This window comes from Pinus tabuliformis, chromosome 1_1, assembly GCF_031772625.1.
Source record: "Pinus tabuliformis cultivar Carrire ecotype Pingquan chromosome 1_1, CPIR1, whole genome shotgun sequence".
Lineage (NCBI taxonomy): Eukaryota > Viridiplantae > Streptophyta > Pinopsida > Pinales > Pinaceae > Pinus > Pinus tabuliformis.
The window spans coordinates 265,891,503-265,901,027 of NC_142297.1; positions in this window are offsets into that span (position 1 = coordinate 265,891,503).

Here is a 9,525-nt window from a genome sequence, read left to right on the forward strand (position 1 = left end):
ACAAGACTTTTAAAGAAGATGTTTTTGTATTTTTCTTTTAATAAAGCAAATAAATCTAATGTAACCAAAAATCAATCTTAACGACTATTAAAATCTATGAAAATCCACTCATAAGCAAACTAAAGGCAAATTTATTCTAAGCAAGTTTAACGAGGCCAAAACTAACAATGATTATTCTAAGTTGTTTTACTTGATCACAATCAAATCAAGGACTAGCTTATTGCAGAACCAAAAACTAGCCAAAACAAAACTCTAATCTTTTTGTTCTTTTGTAAAATGGAAATCGACACTTTATAAACAAGCAATTCGAAATTTGACCCAAAACAACTTAAATGGCAAGCTGCTCACACAAGGAAACTTTACGACAGGCCCGACTTCTAAGAAGGTTGACTAACCAGAGAGATCTAAGGCTGGACAACTTTCTACTATCAAAGTCACTACAGAACCTATCCAAAAATCAAACCCTAGGTCTAAACTTCGTTGAAATCCACTAAAACACTCAAAGCTCACAAAACAAGTTCAGGTGAAAATTTTTGACAGGGTACTAAAGGATCTGGGCAGAAAACACTAAGGAAAATTAAAATCTAAAAGCAATTTAAAGAAAAAATGGAATTTTCTTAAATTTTACAGGAAGACGCAGGCCACCCGTTATCACAGGTGCGGGCCCGCTCTGTGCAAACGGCAACAGCGCGTCCAAAGACGCACTGTGCAGTACTCAGAGGGTGCGTCCTTCTGGAAAAATGAAGAAAAACCAAATCTAACTAAATCTAAAGCTAAGCCACCCAAATACTAATTCTCACAGTCAAAAACCAGAAAATAAAAATGATTTTCTCAAAGCAAAGTTCACATAAAGGAAAAGACTCTCTCATTAATGGATTCCCTAGTGGAGTCGCCAATTTATCACACGGAATTGGTCAAGGGTGCGGACACGGCTGACCTTCCTAGAAGTCTAAGACATTCTAATGACAAACAAGACAAAATGGAGTGATCTTTCTCTAAATATACCTTTTACAACATGAAAACTACAAGTGTTTCGGCTTACCTTATTCCAAAACGCTGTTGTTGTAGTCCGTCCTTGCCGATCCGGATGAGCTCCTCCTTCATGTCAATTCCTACAACCACAAACAATCAAACAATTACCAAGCACTTGTATTTCATATAATAAAACATATATTCAACATGCAGACCAAGGAACACATGAAATAACTCATTAACACAAGCTATTGAGAAAAATAAACCAGTTTGTATTAATAACGAAACAAAGAAACTCTTACAACCTGGCCTTGGTGTTGTGCAAGTTCCTCCCAGGGTCTATCAAGGGTTTTCCTCTACTTTGACAAAGCTCACCCACTTCCAAGTAGAATCAAGTAAAGACAATCTCTCCTCACAAAGGTTCTAAATGGAAGACCTAAATCCTGCAGCATTTACCCAAAGAAAATGTATAGCTCCAACCTCTCCTCCCTCTGGCTCAATGTCTTTATTTATAGTGCTATAAAGAGGTTATTCAGGTCCACTATCAATGGGATCATCCCCCTCTTTGGGTGGGATAGCTCCCTTATTGATGGGATAAGTTCCCTCTTAATAGAGATACATGAACCAACTGGAGGCGCATCCATTTCATCAAACCGACCTCTAGAAGGTTCTAGAAGTAACCACAAGTAACTTTTTCAAGATAAAACTCGCGCATTTTGCCTTCTACAGAAGGACGCACCTGTCCTTTAACATACAGAGCGTCCATGGACGCAGCTTTTGTGAACATGATCAGCGTCCCCGCAGGTAAGGCTAGAGAGAACCTGCGACCCTAGAGATAAACATAGTTTTTACAAGACTTTCTCTCTTCTTTGAGTTTGAGATGGATAACAGAGTCATAAGACTTGCCTAAAAGGGTAGCATGGCTGTTGATTTGAGCCATACTAACTGTAAGTAGTCAAGGTGACATTTTTTAGTGTAACATCTTGTTACCTACAAATTATGGTCCTCCATCTGTAACTATGTCTCTCTGCAGGCCATATCATACAAATACTTGGAAAAGAAAATGTATCACTGAATCCTCAGTAACTCTTGGTAACGCCTCTACCTCAACCCATTTAGTAAAATATTCTGTTGCAACCAGTATGCATGTTTTTTTATTAGATGATGGGCTAATAGGACCAATAAAATCGAGCACCCACCGCTCAAAAGGCTTGATTACTAATTGCAGGTTCAGAGGCATCTCAACAGATTATCTAGGGCGTCCCGCCTTCTGGAAGCTATCACAGGCTTGAACAAAATTTTTAGCGTCTTTAAAGATAATGGGCCAGTAATAGCCTATTTGTAAGACTTTGTGATTGGTTCTGCGGTCTGCAAAATTTCCGCTGCACAGCCCATCGTGGCATGCTTTTAAAATGTCAAACACTTCATCTTCTCGGACGCATCTTCTAATGTGCATATCTGCCCCTGTATGGAATAAATAGCCCCCGATCCAAGAGAATCGGATACAATGTTGCACTATTTTTTTCTTTCATTAGGCATTAGGTGCTTGGGTAATTTGGCTACTGCCAAGTAATTTGCAATGTCTGCATAAAATGGTGTTCTGACTGTAACAACAAATAAATTTTCATCGGGAAATTGATCCTCAACTACTGCTGCGTCAGTTGGCTTTGGAATTCATGAGAGAAAATGAGCTACATGGTTTTCTTTTCCAGGTCGATCCTTAATTGTGATGTCAAATTCCTGCAAGAGAATCAACCATCTTGTCACTCTTCGATTTGTAACAGGTTTATTTGCTAAATATTTAATGCTAGAGTGATCTGTATATAAAACTATAAGATATCCAGTTATATCATGTCTAAATTTATTTACAACATATATTACAGCTAAAAATTATTTTTCAGTCATAGTATAGTTGATAGATTTTCGTTGATATAATATATTGCATATGGCTTTTTGTCTTCTTCCTATCCAAGAACTGCTCCAATTGCTGTGTCTGAAGCATCAGATGAAATCTAGAATGGAAAATCCTAGTTTGGGCCCCTTAGCACTGGGTCTGTTGGTACAGGCCTTTTTAAATCCTCAAAAGCACTGTCACATTTATCTATCCAAATGAAATCAATATTTCCTATTAGTGCATATAGTGGTGCAGCAATCTGAGAAAAATTCTTTATAAATCTTCTATAATAACCATAAAATCCCAAAAAACTCCATACCTCTGTTTGTGTGGAAGGGGTAGGTATTAATAGAATTATCTGCATTTTAGCTGGATCTACCTGTATTCCAGCTACTGAGATATAATGACCTAAGATGAGTCCCTCGGTCATCATCATATGAAACTTTTCATGGCTTAAATAGAGCCTAGTGGCAATGCATCTTTGCAGCACTTTTTCTAATGTTTGTAATGCTGGTCCAAAGTCATCCCCATAAGGTGTCAAGTCATCCATATATACTTCGAGCCCTTCATTTATTAAATCTGAAAAAGTGCTGAGTACAACCCTCTAAAACGTGGCAGGTGCATTGCACAGCCCAAAGGGTAAGACCCTGTAAGCAAATGTTCCCCAAGGGCAGGTAAAGGTAGTTTTATCTTGATCTTCAAGGGTAATCTAAATATGATTGTATCCACTAAAGCCATCTAGGAAAGAAAAGAATTTCTTTCCTACCAATGTGTCCAAGACCTGGTCAATGAATGGAAGGGGAAATTGGTCTTTCTGGGCTGCTTTATTCAGTTCTCTATAGTCAACACATATCCGCCACTTTCCATTCTTTTTCAGAACCACTACTAATGGAGAGACCCACTTGCTATCAGATATTGGGTAGATAAAGTTTACATCTAAAAGTTTTTGCAATTCAGCTTTCACAATATCCTTATATGAGGATTTAATCTCTGTTGGGGTTGATGAATGGGTCTAGCATCTTTTACTGTATAGATGTGGTGCATACACAACAGGGGATCAATTCCCTTCATGTCTGGGTAATCCCATGCAAAAAGCCTCTTTATATTTTCTCAGGAGTTGAACCAGCTTTTGCTCTTGGTCAACAGTCAAGTTTTTGTTAATGTTCAAAGTTTTTCTTGACTCAATTTCGAGGGTTTTGTTGTTATAAATAGAGGTGGTTGGTATTGATTGATCATTAGTATCTTTTAGGGGATCTTCTTCTACTTCACTATTGAATGCTACTTCGATCATGTGACATTTTAGATGGGATCCAAATTCCGATTGGTTAATGTAGGTGTTAATGATGTCGTCTTCTGTTTGATCTTTAAATTCGAGAGCATCTTCTATGGTTAGTGATGATCTAATGTTTTCAGTTAGGTATGATACAGTTTGTTTTCTATTTTTTATTATTGTTAAACTTGGCTGAGTTGGAGGATATAAGGCTAAATTCTTTACATTGCTTCCTCTTGCTATAGTCATGCTGCCTGTTCGACAACTAATGTAAGCATCCATAGTTGCTAGCCAAGGTCTACCTAGAATGAAGGGGTGTCCATTAAGTCGGTTTCTAGGATTGATGATCAAAAAGTTTGCAGGGTATTCCCAAGAGTTTACAGACACCATTACATCATGTAATGTGCCTTCTGGTTTGACTACCGATCGGTTAGCCAATTCCAACAAGGTTTTGGATGGGTCCAATGATGTAATGCCAAGCTTTTGACAAGTTGTGGTTGTAAGAATATTGATTGTTGCTCCTAAATCAACTAAGGCATTGGGGAAGGAGCATCCATTTATTTGCACTGCGACTATAGGGTTTGTTGGGTCCTCATATTTTATAGGTGTTTCTCTTCCTGATAGTAAATCAGATAAGGTACCGACTACATGGACAGTTGGATTTGTTTTTATTTTCCTCTTTGGCTTTTTCGTACATAATTTCTTGATGGTTTTTGCATAAATTTGGATGTCTTGAATAGCCTAGAGGAGTGGTATTTTTATACACAAATTTTTCAATTCTCCCAGAAGATCAAAATCAGGATGTTCAATTGGACGAGGTATGATTAGTCATTCTGGGAATGGTGGAGAAGATGTGGTTGCTTGTTCATGAGTTTTCTATCTAACCAGATTATCTTCTTGTGGTGTTTGTTCTATAGGTAACAGATTTTCAATTTGAACATTTTTATCCCCCTCTGATTCTATTATACACCCAGATCTTAATTGAAGGTCATTGCACTCCCTTAACTCAGTTTTTGGTTTTGGTCCTTCAATAATTTGCACAGATTGAACTGGTATGTTGTTGGGGTTTGGGTTGGGTTGGGCTGGGAGCTACGGTCTTAAGTTGATCTGGGGGTTTTTTTGCAATGTGTATGGTGCTGGCAGTGTGGGTTGAGATAGGGGGATCATTCCTGCTGGCTAATTTGTGGGTCTTTTCCAGTTCGACTGCCAGTTTTGACTCTATGAGGTGGAGGGTGACCATTGTGATGAATATGCATTATTTTGCCAGAATGGTGGACAGTAAGGAAAGTTAGGCCAATTGGTTTGATTTGTTTGATTTGGCCATGGTGGCATAGGGAATGGCTATTGTGGCCAACTAGTGAAAGGTGGCTAATTCTACCACATTCCATTATATTGTTGAGCATTATACTGAGGAGGCTGAAGAGAAGAGGATGGATCAACGAGCATACCTGTTCATCGCAATTGCCATTGGTGGCACTGATTTAGTAGGTAGACCGGTTCTGTTTCTTCTTCCTCTTCTTTGTAGTCTTCTTTCAACCCTGGGAGTGATGGGCAGCTTTCTTTGGTGTGATCTTTCGTACAGATGGCGCAGATTTGGACCGTATCTAGCGGGCCCTCTTGTGGCTATGCTTCTTTCTACATCTAGGATAAAATATCACCAAGTTTTGTTCTGCTTCTTATGCTTTTGTTTGGCTTGCATGATGTCCGATTGCATTGTCAGAGTCCCTAGAATATTAGTTTTGAAATCCTCTAGCAGATTGCCAATTTCTGCACGAGTTATACCTCCACCAAAGATTTTGTTATCCCTTGTGATCATGTCGCGTTCTGCTGGCTTCAATCTTGTGCTGCCTCTTGAACACCTGATACACAAATTAATGACGCCGGCAAAATTTTCTTGATATATATCACCTTTACCCATAATGTTTAATGTTTCAACCATTGTTCTTTCATCCATTTAATTAGTGTAGTTTTCAATACATTATCAGGCAAGGGCAAAGATGCATAGGGAGATCTCTGGAGATTGTATTGAAAGCATTCTACATATTCCTCCAGTGTTTCACTAGGTCTTACTATCATTTGAAATAACTCATCCTTCAATTCCCTGGATCTGCAATAATCTTGATATTTCTTTAGAAAAGCAGTTTTCATTTGATCCCAGTGATTTATAATGCCTCCACCTAATCCCATAAACCATCGTAAAGCTGCTCCTTTCAATGTGGAGGGAAATAAATTTAGTTTTTGGGGATCAGTGGTATAGTCATACCCCCAACACAATACATCAAAATCAAATAGAAATGCGTCTAGATCCTCTGATGGCAGCCCATGAAAGGTAGGAATATTCTGGAGAGGAATGGCTTTCATAGGTGCGTTGACTGCTGTGTCAACGATGGGATACTGCAGTGTGGAGGTCTGAGGTGTTTTCTGGTTCTAGGCCGTTTGATCAAATATGTGCCAATACAATTCTGGGATTTCTAGAGAGTTGTTTCTAGGATGACTAGAAGGGATGGGAATGAGCTTAACAACACTCCCCTGGTCTGGGACAATGAGTGTTCCTTGCCAAACTACTTCCTGGGGGATCTTGGCTCCTCCGTTTCTCCTGATTCTTCTTGGATAAACTTAACATCATTCCCTTATCTAGGCTACTGAGTGTTTGGATTATTTTGTGAGGGGATCTTGGCTCCTCTATTTCCCTTGTATCTCCTCCTCCTTCACAGAGATTACTAGAATTCCCTTCTTGTAAAGAAATTGGGTGAGAATTTTCAATTTATTGAAAAATTTTCTCAGTCTCTTCTGTTTTGCTTTACACCTCGGGAAAGGCTACAGATGGTGAGTCTATGGCCCAAAGGGAGCCAGTAGGTTGTCTAGAAGCAAATCTCCTAGGGCCTACTGATGGCTGAGATTCAACTTTCTTAATGATGTCATCTATGAAGGTTGATCGACCAAGGGTCACCAGTCACTTAGCTTTGTTGGGTTTGGGTAGTGGTTTTGAATTATTTTCAGGTTTTTTCTTCTTAGTCATACACATGACTCAAATATTTACTTCTACACGAAGTTCTTAACAATTCTGTTGGAAAGTGGGTGGGGGAGTAGGCATTTTACATGCTCCGTACATAGGTTCTGACCTTTCGATTTTAATACCCAATTCTCTCCTAACATGAAATCATCAGATGCACACTACTCCTTAGAAATGGCTACACTCTCCCTGGCAATGGCACTAAAATGTTGAGGTATAAAAGGTGTCTTTTTAACTCCTAATTATCTTCACATTAATTATTAATTCGAGCAAGACTTTTTATTTCAAGAGTGTACACAGTGTGCGGTAGCTATTTACTCAAGAGTAATGTTTCTAAGTTGCAGTATAGTGCTTTCAAATGCAAGAGTAAATGGATGCAACTAGTGAACTCAAATTACAATTAAAGGAAAGCTTAACTTGCTAATGAAACCAAATCAAACATTTGTTCAAGTAGTGGTCAAGAATACAATAACAATAACTCATTTCTCTTTTAACTGATTGATATTCCAAATGTATTTTCTAATCTGAACAACAGGGATCTCGGTCTGAGAGTGTAGACAACAGTAGTCAATGCTCTTTACAGTATAGAATCTCAAGATAGCACGTTGAATTAAATAACTAGATTGGAAATAGAATGCTGAACTTAAATGACTAAATTTCAAATAACAATAAGAAAATACTAAATCATGTAATTAGATAAGAATGTGAGCCAATACTTCTGCAACATGTAAAACATAGTAATTTTGTTAAATCTGGGAATATGAAATAGCAAAGTGATGGGATTACAAGAAATGGAAATCAAACCAAACCATCACACAACAGAAATTCTAAAAGAATGATACAGGAAAAACAAGTGAATCCACTAGGGCCGGGCCCTTAGCTAGTGAACACCATCGGATTACTTCATTATGAGAGAAGGAACAACAACTATATTATATATTAATCATTTTCAAAAGAGTTACCGCCAGTTCGTACTCTATTTCAACAATGAGAGTCGATGATCAAAGTATAAATACAATGGTAATTTCTGAATAATCTCTAATCTCCCTTTTTCTTTACAATCGCTACCTTTTATAATGACCAAGCGGTAAGAAGGATAAATAGTAACAGCGATCCCGCAGGATCAAGAGATCCTGAGGGATTCACGCAATCTTCCATCTTCAGTTAACTTTCTTTCCTTGACTAATGCTATGACTTCCTTTGTTCTTATCCATAACTGCGCGCTCCCTCCTTGGCTTGATGCTTGTATGCTGTTTCTTGGTTAGGGAACTGTTATCACTCAGGTTGTCCTTAAGCTCCGGTAAGGATACGGCCGAGGTAACCAAAAACCAACTTTGGACTGCAGGTTCTAGCCCACCTGCAATCAGAGAGGGCTCTCTCTTTGTGATTTATCTTTGTTGATGATGATTTTAGGCTAGCTATTGATTTCAGGGATTTTTATTTGTGTTTTGGTGGGAAGATTGATGTTTTCAGGTAAAGAGGCAGGTGTAGTGTGAAAGTTTCAAACCATTGGGCATGAAGTCAAGGAAGTAAAATTGCTGGTGAGTTTTCTTGGTCACAAGAGGAATAAGGAACAAGGTAGCTGCACATGGAACAATTTTCCAAGTTTAAAGGATGGAAATAATGCTAAGGAAGGAGAGGCAATTAAGAATCTCTCAGTCTGCTTAACAGAGAAAAGTGGATGAGCTCTATCTAAGGCCAGTAAAGAATCCCTAGATAACTGTCAAACATATGTGAATTAGAGTAAATATGAGCCACAAGGAATTCATATTGATGTCCAGTTCATATCAGATGGAAAAACATAAAGAAATAGCAGAAATTGAGCCTAGAGTGCAGTTAAACAAGTTCTAAGCTAATCTTTGTTTTTGCTATTTAGATGGTGAAAAATGAAAACAGAGGTAAGAGGCACTTATTGGTTCATGTTGCAGCATAAGAATTCCTTCATTCAGTCTCCAGAGACCATTAACAACACATCAGGCAGTCATTCCTCCAATCTCTTCAGCAATCTTTGATTAAAGAAAAGTATCAGACATACAGTGCGAGTCTCTAATGAAAAGTTATCAATCAACCCACCCTTGAAACAATATAGAGGGTGGTATATATAGGGAAAATTCTCCAAAATTCGTTTATGACAACTGTGACATAAACAGGTCTGAAAGTAAATGATTACTTTAACCTAAACTTATCAGAAATAAATGTAAGAAAATATCTATGGGCTGCGCTGAGGGCAGTCGTATCAAAACTGAATCAATGTGTTGTCCTCGGTGGCTTGGTGCAGTTCTTCTGCAATAACTGCGCATGGACTTCTGCTTCATTGTAGTTTGGTGGCTTTAAGTGCTTTAACTATGATTTGAGAGTTGGAATGGGCTTACACCT